Genomic DNA, 14744 nt, shown 5'->3' with positions numbered 1-14744 from the left:
GAGCAAATAGCGCAGCTTGCTGCATGCATCACATAATTCCTTGCCGGCCCCTCTTGCCCCCTGCAGCTGGTCCTAGTGTGATAATTGTGGCCTGTGTCCATTGTAATTAGAAAGTGATTCAGAAAGGAATGCAGAGAGCTGGGCAATATGAACAGCAAAAGAGGATAACCCAGCAGGTTTTCAAAAGGCAGCACTGGGTGCTACATTTTAAGGTCCAGTGCCAGTGCTATGAAAAGTGCAGTCAGCAATGTGTTCAAGAAGATATCGAAATTTTGTCATTTTATTTGCGGGGAGCAAATAGTAAAACCACAGGTATAAACAAACCTCAGAGAGGAGGGTTTCAGCTCTGAATTTTTTAGCGATAGGAACCCACTAAAGAGGCCTCTCAAGCAAGACCATGACAAGAAAATTTAATCTGAGAATAGGAGAAAGACTGAAGCACATGTGACAGAGTCAGGCCAGAGGGCTCTTTGAGAGTGGGAGAAAGGCAGACCAAAAAGGGGGAAAGACCTGCTAAATAGAGGCACAAGGCAGCAGGCAATTAGAAGCATCCAGGAGGGAGCTGGCTCAGACAAATTGAGGCCAGATGACTCCACTGTTGGCTTGTTGAAAGCCTTTAAAAATCTCCACAGCTGGATGGTGGAGGGACAAGTGGGGGGATGGGAGGAGAGATGCAGGAGAAGCAGAGAGCAAAAGTTTGAGAGTGAGCCATACAGCAGACCCTCAACTTACACAGGGGTTGCATTCTTGCGCAAACCTGCGTAAGTTAAATTTCGCATTACTGGGAGGAGCCAGGAAACTGTCCAGCACAGCAGTGCTGGTCAGTTTCCTGTCTCCTATGAGTGGTGGGCAGCCCAGAGCCAGGCACCAACTCCACCTCAACCTAAGTGATAGTAGACAACTTGAGTGCACTTATCTCAGAGTTCTACTGTACCAGATTCACTGCAGAAATGGCCGGGGAGGGAGTACCAGGAGAAGTGACTGGTCTCCCTACCAGAGAGACCTGTTGCATATCCCTGCCCTGGGAGAACAGGGTGAGAGACTGATGGAAGCAGTACCCTGAGTAAGAGGGGTCCTTGTCATACATACAAATTCATCTAAAATGGGAGTAGGGATTAATGGGCTCAGTAACAGAATAAAACTCTCCTGTCTATGTTATATGGAAGGTCAGAGAATGTGATGTAATGAGCCTTTCTGGTTTTAAAAATCTAGGAAGCTACTAATCATTTACCTGGTTAGAAAACTCAAATCCAGCTATGTAGGATGAAGGAAGACAAGCAAAGCACCATGTTGGTTGTGCAGTGAGTGAACCAAGTAACTTCAACGATAAGAAGTCCCATGACTGAATCTATCAGTAATTTGGAAACACTCCAGTGCTATTTATCCCTGTTCCATTGCAGACCACGCTACACGTGTTCAAGCAATTGGTAGAGAAACAAAAACTACTGTACACAAGCCAATTTATGCTCCATGCAAAAACTCTGCTGCATACCATCCCCACTGTATGAGTGCCTTTCTGAGTAGGCCATGCAGGGACAGAGCAACATATAGTATGCATGGGTTTGCTATAAATTAATTAGGAATCTGAAAGAAAAGATGTTGGATGAGGGCGGTGTCGGGCACTGAGAAGCAGCAAAATGACCTGCCCTAAATCTCAGAAGCTGCTTTCCCTGCTTTTACAAAATTAGGTCCTGAATAGCAAATCACATAAGAGTGTTTTAATGTGTTACCAAGGCAATGAGTCAGATTCAGATGGCAAGTCAGGAATAGAATAACCCAGACTTTCAGCAATGTGCTGTGTTCCTCTATGAAATGCTGCAGTTGGAGGCATGGAGGCTGAAAGTCTTAGACTCCTTTATTCTCCTATCAGATACTCCACACTGGTGGCTAATTGGGTTTGTAAGCACAGCGTTCAAGGCCAATGGATGGATTTTTTAATTTTCACTGCTGGAAGAAAGAAGAAAAAAAGACAGACTCATGGGTCAGCTTTGCTGTTCGTCTGGGGCTTTTCTTAAAGAAGAACAAAGAAATCCGAAAGGTTGGGGGCTAGTTCTTGACAAGAAAAGCACTGATTCATTGCTTCAATTTTAAACTTTTCTCTGGCTCTCCTTCAGTTCTCCTCCTCACTGAGAAAGCAATAGCATGTGCCGTGAAATGTTGGCTATTTATGAGACAATCACACCAAAAGATGTTCCCTCACCAGGCACTTGGAGTAGCACTGAGATGGTCTTCCATTTATATAGGGCAGCAGAATGACACAGATCCATACTATGCTTCCCCAGCATCATACTGGCTCCAGCTTTCCCTGTAAGTGAGTGGTTGGGCAGCCACCCAGGAGAGATTCAGGTGCCACCCACCTGAGTAGCAAAGCGCCCACAGCTACCTACAGCTGGCGTTTCTATTCACTGTGCACATCTGCCCATGCTTTGATGTGTGTAACAAAATTTCTTCAGCCCATGGATGTTAAAAATAGAGAGAACACTGAGTGGCACACCAGAGACCTAGGGAGAGACAAGAAGGGGTTGTGAGGGTGATCTCGGCAGTGGTGTCAGGCTGCATACTCTGTATCATTAGAGCCCAGAGAGATAGCAATGTCCTCTTCTCATGTATGAGAGTTGGGGATGTCTTTGTGTCTTTTCCAAATGGCTCCAACAATGCTTGACCTCCTACACGTCATGGCTATCCAGACACTTCCTGCCATATTTCTGGTGGTCCTACCTGTCTATGAGCAGTATCATCTTTCTTCCCGTGTTCAAAAACTACATCAGGCATGGAAATGTTATCTGCCTTAGGCAGGCTAACACTCTAGATTTAGAGTTTCTAGGCAATTATTCTTCAATTAAACTACCCACCCAGCTTGTCACAGTACCTGCTGAGGACCTGGTCAAGAGTGCATGCAATGAAGAGACCATGTACATAGGGGTAGTCAACTATTTTTGTCAATGTCCACATTTCTTGGTTAAGGTATAGTTGACAAAATACAAAAAGATTTGGAGGTCTGTGCAAAAGCATGTGGTGGTCATTTTTGACCTTTGGTCCATCTTTTAAACTACCTGAATACAGTGTATGGGGCCAGATCTGAGAGATTCAGTCATTCACATCCAAATGGCTGCCCATCTGGAGTTCCAAGCTGATGGTTAGAAGGATAGGCCATGATTACCTATATTCTGCTCTGAATTAACTTGGGGATATAAATCATATACTGCAATGCCTATTAAGAGAGAGGCCCTGGCCATTGAGTCCAGAGACCTTTCAGATAATTCCCTTTTCCACTTTACTTCTCCGAACAAAGACTCTGGCATTTTTGCCACGTGGCCAACTTTCTACTCTGCAGAGATTCTGAATAGCCCAAGCCAGGGAGTTTCATACCTTTCTTGGCCAATGACCTAGACAAAAGGATCCAATAAATCTTTTCCATCTGCAATTCCTATGATTACACAGGTAACCAGCTTTTGTAGCGGTGGCATATTAGCATATGGCCATCTCTACTGACTGCTGCTGCTATAAAACAAACCACTATAAAAGGACACAGTCAACTTCTCAGTTTCTCACTTTGATGACCCTGCCCTAGGTGATAGGTTCAATGGGGGGCAAATTTGCCCCACTCTAGCAATCTAAGGATACTGATTACTACAGGGACAAGCAATATTCTTCCATCAGAGGAAGAGAAGCAAAATACAAAACTTCCTGTTACTATTTACAGTAATCACAGGGGAGAATTAAACTGTTGATCTAAAGCACAAAGAATCATGATTGAGCACATTGAGGGCTGGCACATTTTGTTTCTGATGCTGTTTAAAATTCATGATGGATAATTTAAACGAGGTCCCAGATTGCTGACAGGGATGGCAAAAATCCGATAGCAATAACCATGAATGGAACAGCTGTAAAAAGGTTTGATGCAAAGGCTACAGCTCACACTTGTCTCTTGAAAATACCACCAGCAGAAAATATGAAGTGCCTCCCATAAGCTGCAGGACCAAGATGTTACATACTGCTGGCAAACCCTTTCCAATGTCCTCCCTCCAGCTCCCCAAGAAAGAAGAGAGGATGGTTTCATCAGTCTTGTTCCTAATCCATCTTCACCTTTTCCTATCATTGATATAATACTGTATTCACAAAAGAGCTTCTAACCATCAGATAAAGCCAGAGTCTGGTGTAATCTCTGAATTATAACTTGGTTTTGACATTAATTCTGCCTACCTAAAAATTTCAGATACAGTAATACCTAATACTGTAATGTCATCACTCTGAACTGTTGTGAAGTATTATGGTGCACTGTTAAAAAGTGCATTTGTTCTAGTCCAGGCATGGGCGCATTTCACTAGTGAGTCATGTAATTTCTGGGTGTAAAATGCTTTGAGATCATTTGTGATAAAATGGGCATTGGATTATCTTTAATCTTTTTTACTGTGCTGTTTCAGTCACCACCCATTAAATAGCTACAACAGCAAGACACCAAATTCACGAATGATGTAAATGTGGGTGTGGTTGTATATCAAATGCAAATTAAGCAAGTGCGCTCATCTACATTGGTGTAGCACCATTGGTTGTCTTGGTGATGCACAGATGCCACAGAGTAGAAATTAGCCCAGTGAGCATGACTGACATGCTCTTTACTTTTTATTACATGCTTTTATGTACTACTTTTGGTTGCTTTTCATCAGCCTCAGACACCCCCACCACACACACACACACACACACACACACATACACACACACACACACACACACACACACACCCCTGCTTGCTTACCAATTTACACCGAATTAGTAAATTACGCCAGTTTCTCCTGCTTTGCCAAATCTACATCATCAACTTTCACATAAGTTGCATCCACTCCCACCCACCCTGAACATGGTTCATTCATTCCTTCAGCTGCTTTGCAGCAGCTTTAACCTAATATCTAAAAGTGAATGAGAACTAACTATGACAGATTTGGTGAATGCTACTAAAGTAATTTCCCTGGGGCATGGTTTTAGTCTCCCTTCTGGAAAAGCAGGCTGCTGGGGAGATGCTCGCATTTCTCATGAGGGGTGAAGTAATGCAAAAACTATTCAGCTGTCTGAATTCACAGGAGATAATTATAGGAAGAGATTGAAATGACAAGTTTGATGGTTTTGTTCCCTGTGACAAGGCTCATGTTAACTCTGTTAAAAAGAAGAAAAACAGAATTGTGATGGTAATGAACTTACCTTTAAATGGCTCCTTTCAACTAGTTGGATCCAAAGAGCTCTGGAAATTTTGTGATGTGATCATGCAAGCTCTATAGATATACAAATTGCTTCTCCCATCTTTGAAATGCTGTCACCTCCGGAACATCCTCTTCAAGGTGGCTAGCCGTGGAGATTTAGTTTAATTATTGCAATGTAGGGTAGGGTTCTATTGCTTGCCTTCTTCTCAGACAGATGGAAGTCATTACAGTAACAAAAACCTGCCTTCCATTTCTGTGTGCACCATACAAGGATGCATGAGACTTGGATTCAAGCTCCCAGATCTGCTACCAGCTTCCTGTGTGACCTTAGGCAAGTCAGATAATGATTCCGCTCACGATCTGTAAAAAAAAAAAAAAAAAAAAAAAAAAAAAAGAGAGAGACAACAATATTTTTTCCCTGCCCTTTGACTCTCATGTCTTTTCAGATTGCAATTTCTTCAGGAGAACAACTGTGTGCTACTGGTGTTTGTACAGCACCTAGCACAATGAGGCTATGATCTTGGTTGAGGCCTCTAGGTGCTACCATAATATCAATCATAATAATGACTGGTGACAACAAAGTCATTCTAAATGAGAATTGTTAAATTTGATATTTATTTCTGAGCTCAAGCTTCCATTTGCACACTCATTCCACGTGAGTCTTCCAATGTTCCCTCTGTTTTTTTCCATCTGTGCATCAAGCCATGTGCAGATGTACATCACCAATAGAAACACATACTGTCAGCTGTAAGCAGAAGCTGCAGGACCTCTGCCAATCAGCTGGTTGGCATCTGAATCTCTCCTGGACAGCTGCCCAAGCACTCAGCTTACTGGGAACACTGGCCTTTTTATCGGATATTTTCATCTGCTCTCTGCACATTGCCTGAATCTACACACAAGTACCATATATGGTCCATACCATGTCTATGCCATGCCTTGGCTTCTTACAGGTAAGAAAAGCAAAATGACGCGCATGACCATCAAAAAATCCATAACAATAGCCAGGTGACTGGAGCAGTGTTAAGCCATGCCTACACTAGACGCCCTTTACCAGAATAGAAATACTCATACGAGCCGAGTTCCTTGTGCGTATGCAGCTAGTACAGCAAAGCTGCACTTTGTTCCTGAAGAAAAATAAAGCAATCCCCACAAATGGAACAAGCTGGAAAAGTGCAGTTTTGCTGGTACCCACATAGCAGTGTCTGCATTAGAAATCTCACCTATGTCAGCCAGGTATAGCACCACTTCATGCCCCTGATCAACATAGCTATGCTGGGAAGAGTGTAGAGCTGACCTAAGTAAATGTTTGCTAATCAAAGAAGTGCAATAGTGGGAGAATTTAAAACAAAGGCTAGGGTAGACAAAGTCCAAACCAGCAAGTTATCTATAAGCCTAGAACAGTGCCAGCCCTGAAACTTCAATGTCAGCTTCATTTGTCTGTTAAAAAGTTAAGTAGGTCTGGCGAGATATTATACACTTCCCTGGTCTCAGACAATGGGAGTTTGTAAGTTACTGTATAGTGTGCACAGTGATTAGCAACTGTGACCTCTTCATGCTTGTGTGTGTCATGGACATTGACAGGAAAGGGAATGTGGCTAAAAGAAATCCATTTAGAAGAGAAAGGTCCAATAGATCTTCCTATTCAGGCCCATTTAGGTTATTTCTGGCCTTTTGTGTAAAGGAGACCTTAATGCACATGACATATGATGGACTGACAAAGCTGGAAACTGTTTAGCCCAACAGCAACGGGTATTACGTGCAGCCTGAGCACAGATTGCCATACGCCATTCTGTCCATGGGCATCAAATGTAATCTACCGAAACCACTCCTAGGGCAGGTCTACACGGCACAGTTATTTTGAAACAACAGCTGTTATTTTGAAACAGCTAACCAAGCGTTTATATGATGCAACTGCTATTTTGAAATGCATTTGTGTGTAGCAGCATTATTTCAAAATAAGCTATTTTGGAATATCCATTCTGGAACAGTTTATTTCAGAGCAAGTCTGCTCTGTAAACATACCCCTAGAGAGGAGTATAGAGCTTACCATACTGAGGCACTCTTTGGGTGTCTTATGAGACTGCAAACCTGAAGATCAAATGAATTGAAGGCTATGGCACTTCTCAGATGAGTCAGGATTGCTGACGTGAGTAAAGGTTGGCAGGATTGAAACCAAGGATGTGTCTACACTTCAAGTGCCTCAGCGGCACAGCAACAGCACTCCTGCTGTAATGCTTCAGTGTAGCCACTTCCTATAGCAAGGGGACGTGTTCTCTCACCTCCATAGTTCATCCACCTCCCTGAGAGGTGGTCACTAGCTGGGCAGAAGAATTCTTCTGTTAACCTAGTGCTGTCTATACTAGGAGCTGGGTCAGCTTACCTCGGTCACTCAGGGCTGTGGGAACAACAAGAAGTCTTGTGGCACCTTATAGACTAACAGATATTTTGGAGCATAAGCTTTTGTGGGCAAAGACCCACTTCATCAGATGCATGGAGGGGGTGGTTTCAGAGGGGTATTTAAAGAATGGGGTCCCAGACAAAGGGAAGACCAGAGCTGACAAGGTCAAGTAAGCAAGGTGGAAATGGCCCATTATCAATAGCAGATATCAAAAGAGGAAAAAACAAGTCAGATCAGACAGGGGGATATGAGCCTTTGTCAGAGTCTAATGGGGAGATCTTAACACCCAGGGCAGAGAAGCTGCCTTTGTAAGCTGCGAGCCACTCCCAGTCTCTGTTTAATCTTTGGTTAATGGAGTCAAATTTGCAAATAAATTGCAGCTCAGAGATTTCTCTCTCCATCTGATTTCTGAAATCTCTTTGTTTCAGGACTGCCACCCTTAAATCTGCTACTGAGTGTCCAGGGAGATTGAAGTGTTGCCCTACAGGCTTCTGAACATTACCATCCCTGATGTCTGATTTATGTCCATGTATTCTTTTACATAGAAGCTGTCCAGTTTGGCCAATGTAAATTACAGTGGGGCATTGCTGGCACATGATGGCATATATTATATTATTAGATGTGCGGGTAAAGGAGCCCCTGATGGTATGGTTGATGTTAGGTCCTGTGATGATGTCACTGGTGTAGATATGTGAGCAGCATTGGCAGTGAGGACCATTGCAGGGGCTGGTTCAAGGCCTAGAGCCACTGGTTTGTGATTTGTAGTGGCTGGTGAGGATTTGTTTAAGGTTGGCAGGCTGTCTGTAGGCGAGGACAGGCCTGCCTCCCAAGGTCTGAGAGAGTGAAAGATTGTTGTTCAGGATGGGTTGCAGATCACTGATGATGCCTTGGAGAGGCCGTAGGTGGGGGCTGTATGTGATGGTCAGTGGTGTTCTCTTGTTTTCCGTGTGAGGTGTCTTGTAGCAGGTGGCTTCTTGGGTACCCGTCTGGCTCTGTCAATGTTTCCTCACTTCCTTAGGGGGGTATTGTAGTTTGAGGAAAGCTTGGTAAAGGTCTTGTAGATGTTTGTCTCTGTCTGATGGATCAGAGCAAATACAGTTGTACCTTATTGTCTGGCTGTACACACTGGATAGTGTCGTATGCCCTGGATGGAAGCTGGAGGCATGTAGATAAGCATAGCGGTCCGTGGGTTTTCAGTATAGGGTGGTATTTATGTGACTGTCGCTTATCTGCACAGTAGTGTCCAGGAAGTGAATCTCTTGTGTGGACTGGTCTCGGCTCAGGTTGATGGTGGGGTGGAAACTGTTGAAATCACGGTGGACCTCTTCAAGAGCCTCCTTCCCCTGGGTCCAGATGATAAAGATGTCATCAATGTAGTGCAGGTAGAGAAGGGGTGCTAGGGAATGAGAACTGAGAAAGCATTGTTCCAGGTCAGCCATAAAAATGTTGGCATACTGTGGGGCCATGTGGGTGCCCATAGCAGTGCCACTGATTTGAAAGTATAATTTGTCCTCAAATCTGAAATAGTTGTGGGTGAGGACAAAGTCACAAAGCTCTGCCACCATTTTGGCCTCAGTCTCATCAGGGATAATGTTCCTAACAGCTTGGAGTCCATCTTCATGTGGGATATTGGTGTAAGAGGCCTCTACATCGATGGCAGCCAGGATGGTGTTTTCAGGAAGGTCACCAATGGACTGTAGTTTCCTGAGGAAGTCGGTGGTGTCTCAAAGAAAGCTGGGGGTGCTGGTAGCATAGGGTCTAAGTAGGGAGCCCACATATCCAGACAATCCTGTGGTGAGGGTGACAATGCCTGAGATGATGGGGTGTCCGGGATTCCCAGGTTTATGGATATTGGGTAGCAGGTAGAATAAACCTGGTTTGGGTTCAAGGGGTATGCCTGTGTAAATATGTTCCTGTGTTTTTATAGGGAGGGTCTTGAGCAGATGCTGTAGTTTCTTTGTGTATTCCTCAGTGGGATCTTCTGCTGGGCTGAGTGTGTAGTTGGATAGACTGACAATATTGCTGGGTGAGTTAAGAGTACCACCATTGCATAGTTTTATAAGGTATAGGGTGTAAGCAGTGCCCTTAACTCACCTCACATTCTACAAGTCTCTGTCCAAGGATCTCACTCCCTCAGCCTTTACTCCTCTGCAGAGAATGGGCGGAGATTGCGCTTTCCAAAATTTCAATATGGTTTGAACTAAGGTGACCATCCCTACTGTATTTGGTGGGAGGGTCCCATATTTGGGACACCAAAAAGGCATCCCTGCTTTTTTTTAAAAGGGATGAATTGTCCTGTATTTGGGCCCTCCACCCACTGACCTTTTCCACCAGCTGCACCAAGAAGAGTTAAAACAGACATTTAAATGAAATTAAAAACCTCTAATGGACAAGAAGTCAATATGGAGGAACTACAGATTTGGACTTCTTTCTCCTAGAAATGAATACCTAATTTCTAGAAATAAAACACTGCTGCAGAGGCAAGTGTCACGAGATACATAACATTTACCGACAGAAAACAAGTGGTCCTGTAGCACCTTAAAGACTAACAATATTCTTTGTGATCTAAAAACACCAGGGAGTGGAGGATTCTGGTTAATCAAATTATCTGGTTAACAAAAAGGTATACCTATTGTCAAAGACTTCCTACACATTACATGTAGTTGGCAATTTGAACATGTGGGATGCTTAACACTAACTATATGTACCTGCAACTTTATTCTGCTTTCACACACTCAGCATCAATGATCAATCCCAGATACATAAAGATTTCTTTGATTTCCATAATCTGACCTCTATATGAGCTATACAAGACATTCTCTCTTGATGCTGGTTAAAAGTGCTGTATAACACCCCACAAGCTAGTTATGCAATAAACACTAAAACTGGAAATGTATTCCAGATAATTTTTGTTTTGTTGTCTGTTTAGTAAAGAAAATCATGTGTATGGCCATTCATGAAATTTTCCAGTTAACCAAGTATTCCGGTTAGTAAAATCTGGATAACAGAATATGCTATAATGAGCTTTTGTGGGTAAGACACACTTCATCAGATTTGGAGCAAAAAAATAAGAATCCAGGGTTTATGGGGCAGGGAAGGAGGAGTGGCCGGGGGGGGAAAAGAGGAGGAGGAGGGGAAGAAAGCCGGGGGCGGGGGGGAGGGGGGGCAGGAGTCTCCTGTCATTAACAGGACCTGTGGAAAAAGTAAGCTAAGTGGGATGGGTGCCATTCCTGCGAATATCAAAAGGTGGGAAAATTGTCCTTGTAATATGTAAGATGATTGAGATATACTGACAGGCCAGGCTTAGTATGCCATTGCCTTTGGTCCCTTCATGCTCCAACACACATAGTATAGTACTTGAAGCAGAATAGGGCTGCAAGCACAGCTTGGACCTGGGCAACTAATTACGTTGTCTCTCCAGTCTGTTCAATAAAGAATGGCTATGCCTCTTTTCTGCAGCATCTCAGCTTCTTCTTCTTTTGGATGGTACATGGGGGGTGGGGGTCTCGTTTTGTTTTTCCACAGCTTGTTTACAATGTTCCAGTTCTATATCTGGTCCTCTGTGACAGTGACTGCAGCCTGATTTCCCAGCACCTACTAGACAGAACAGCTTTGAATGTGCTGTTGAGAGGCTCTCTGGCAGGGGCCAGCATTTTAAAAACACTTAAGGCCTGAATCTCCTCTCCATTGTGCTAATGAGATTCAAGAGTAACTCTGTTACTGGCAGAGAAGTTACATCCATGACACTGAGATCAGAATCCAGCTCTTGTTATTTAGTCCAGAGAAAATGTGCCAGTCTGAGAGAGGATGACATGATTTGGATGGTTTTCTATATTTGAGCAGACAGGTGCAGGCAAGAGTGATTCCAGGTTATTTCCCATGTAGAATTATCAACTCTGCAACTGGGAAAGTCATGTGAGTGAAAAATACAAATGTATCTGAACCAAGTCATGTTTGAGTCTGCCAAAGTCATCCTAAGCACTGTGAATTTGGCTCTGGCAGTCATAGGCTGGAAGGGGGCTCCAACACCTCTAATTCATATCCTGTCACCACACTGAAGGGAGTATTGTAGTAATCTGCCTACTTCAACTTAGGTTCCTGGCACGCTACCAAAAGGCATTCCCTGCAGATCATAATTACCAATCAACATTTCTCCCCCTTTGGAATGGGCCAAACCATACCAAATACGAGATTTTTTCAAAAAATTTCCCAAGAGAAGGTACCAATAGGCCTCTTTGTCCCACATCTCCTCCAACACATATACATGAGGCCTGATGCTCTGGAACTCTATGTAGTTCTAATGTACAGAGCATCAAAGTGGATGTAAAGGGGACAGCAAAGACCTCTGGAGATGTTTTCCTTGCAGAGGGTCTCCCCAGTCAGCTTATAGCTGGTTTCTGTGGCCTAGTGACCACATTGACCCTATGTCAAGGGAAAAAAGGGGAAGCATGGTAGAAAGGGACTTGGCTGGAGCATATTCCTCTCTGGCTGTTCCCTTTCAGTCAGGGCCCACAGAGGAGATGGGAAAGTGACAAGTTAGATCAGGCCAAAGGCATTACATTCAGGATCACAGTGGCCCCTTATGTCACAATGCGAGATGGATTCAGTACTGACTCAGAGGGAAGGGCACCTCTTACTTAAACTACTTCTTGCAACACTGTGTGTCATCTGTCCATACATGTAAGATCTCCAGTTGGTTGGAGGCCCTACAGAAAGCAGTCACACTGCAGTATTTAAGAAGAACAAGCTGGCGAGAGAAGGCATGTGCAGCTCATTTCTTTATCTCTACCTACATAGCTGTTGCTTTTGCCAGGAACAGAGGTGTTGGAAAAAAAAAGGGGAAATCCACACTAGCTTCCTTAGCTTGGTTCCACCTAAATCATTTGCAACAAGCGTCCTAGGAAATTGAATTAAAGAGAAGTGGTAGGTGAAGTGGGCTGCAAGTATGTCAACCATATTGTTCTGATGCTTAAAAGAATCGTGCATTCATGCTGATGTATCCCAGTTAGATTTCTCAAGAAACCAAGTCTCAGGCAATTCCATCAAGTGCCATTCGTGACAAGCAGCATGATCTGACAGGTTGTGCCCTTTTAGCTGGATAAACAAAGAAAACAGTCTTCCTCTGCCTCATTTTTCTTTATTACGGTTTGTCTTTATTTCTTGGCATTTTAATGTGCCTTCCCCCCGATTCCCAATCATTTGAGTAGGCAATCTTATAATAATCCAGAGTCAATAATAAGGAAGTTATAACTAGCTCATTTACCATAATTACAGAGTATGTTTCTCCCAGCTATCAGGAAAGGCTTTGAATTGCTTCCATATATACTTTAATTTGCCTCTTGGTTTTGTACGGTGGTAGAGTCAGATGTTTTGGATAATTGCCACAGACTCACAAAATAACTGCTCCCCCACCAAAAAAATTTAAAAAAAAAAACTTCAACCAAAAAGTTATTTCTCCCACTTCCTTCTGGAATGCAGGTGTATTGGAGAAAGTACACATTCTGCTGTCACTTACACCCTGTACAACTCACATGGAATGACTGAGGCTGCACAGAGTACAAGTGGGGGCAGAATATTGCCCAGATGTTTTATTGTGGTGATAAATCATAGAGCTTTTGAATCCCAGCCTTCAGTTTTGTCCCGCTGCATTATTTCTCCCCATCTCCTGAAATCTCAAAATAATGCTATAAATCAGGATCAGACACTGATTACATTAAAGACCACTTACTAGCTGCAGATAACAGGACTAACTCACTACAGGGTACAGGCAAACTCTTTGGTCGTAGTTTCTACCCTTCAAACACTGATCTTGAATTTTCCACTCAAACATGAGTGCAACATAAGGGTCACATTCCACTTAGAGCAAGACAGAAAAAGAGGAATTAAAAAAAAAAAAAAGAAATTAGAAAAGAGGAGTGGTCATAAGGCAAAATTATGAAAGACTGAAAAATAAAACCTAGTGAGTGTGGGTGGGAGAAGCGTCAGCCAATTTCTTTTGGGGAAGGAAGTGGGATTTTCCTTTCAATAGTCCCTAGCATGGGGTCTCTGTAGCTTACAAGATGTGGGTTCTAAAAAACCTTGGGAGAACATAGACACATATGCATTCAAATCTCAGGAAAACAGGTTTACAAACACAAACCATGATGATTGCATGCCCCAAGAAGAACATGCAAGGTTTGCAAGATAGGTCATTCATCCATTCGTACTTGGCACGCTAAAGCTGTGACCAAAGCATTTACCACTCATACTGAAATTACCCACTCCTTCCATGCAACCTTCTCCCCACTTCTTTCAGTAATGATTAGAAGCATTCAGGTAGGAAAATGTGAAAGACTTAGCAATTCTTTCAAAGTGATTGCTGTAGGCCCAATACTGCCTCCCTTCTCCCCATATTTCTTCATCCTTCCTGTGTTCTGGTGATGAATGCTAGCACTTTGGTAAGGAAGACTAGCAAAACTCAGAGAGGGCTGGGTATGCACAGAAACTGCCATGCACACTTGTGACTCTACAGTAACATAGAGATGAAATTGCCATATCCTTTCACAATCCCAGCTCTTTAGTAAGGGTCCTGTTCTATCCATTTCAGTCAATTGGAATGTTGCCTTTGCCTGAAAATTAATCCAGGATTTGGCCAACTGTGCTCAAACTTCCCCCCGAAGTGAATACTCCAATTGAAGACCTCAGGATTTGTCCCTGTGGCAGGATCTACCCAGGTTTCATGGCACAGTCATGCTGTGTCCTTTATTTTAAAATGCTGACTGAAAGATAGAAATCTAGATAAATGAAAATGGTACACACAGCATTAAAAAAAGTGTTCCTGAAGCCTGTCCCCCTGCACGTTTTATATGAAAGCTCAACAGCCATGGAGAGTGTGTATCTGATGTATACAAATAGAGAAAGAAATATTGAATTTAGGGATTTTTAAATATATCTCCATTTCCAAAAAGTCTCGGGGGTAGCAGTGTTAGTTTGTAGCTTCACAAATATCAAGCAGGCATCTTAGAGACTAACAAATGGATTACAGCATGAGCTTTTGTGGGTAAAACCCAATTCGGCAGATGGAAATGGAGTGGAAAAACAGAATTCAGGGCCTATATAGCAAGGGCCATGGAGGCAAAAAGAAGTTACCTGTCACTAGTAGAACGAGTTAA

At 43.2% G+C, this 14744-nt stretch overlaps 2 protein-coding genes across 2 annotated transcripts in view; one reads left to right on the top strand and one right to left on the bottom strand.

Annotated features, from left to right (window-relative positions):
- GRXCR2 (glutaredoxin and cysteine rich domain containing 2) overlaps positions 1-5939 on the bottom strand; it is a 52208-nt gene extending 46269 nt beyond the window's left edge. The window contains exon 1 of the transcript XR_012647616.1: positions 5197-5939. The gene's annotated coding sequence lies outside the window, so the exon portion shown is untranslated. The remainder of the gene's footprint in view (positions 1-5196) is intronic.
- Positions 1-14744, top strand: part of SH3RF2 (SH3 domain containing ring finger 2) — a 92578-nt gene that overhangs the window by 11524 nt on the left and 66310 nt on the right. The window lies entirely within an intron of this gene.

This window comes from Carettochelys insculpta, chromosome 15, assembly GCF_033958435.1.
Source record: "Carettochelys insculpta isolate YL-2023 chromosome 15, ASM3395843v1, whole genome shotgun sequence".
NCBI lineage: Eukaryota > Metazoa > Chordata > Testudines > Carettochelyidae > Carettochelys > Carettochelys insculpta.
The sequence above is the reverse complement of the archived record's forward strand: the minus strand, read 5'-3'. Positions and strand labels throughout refer to the sequence as shown.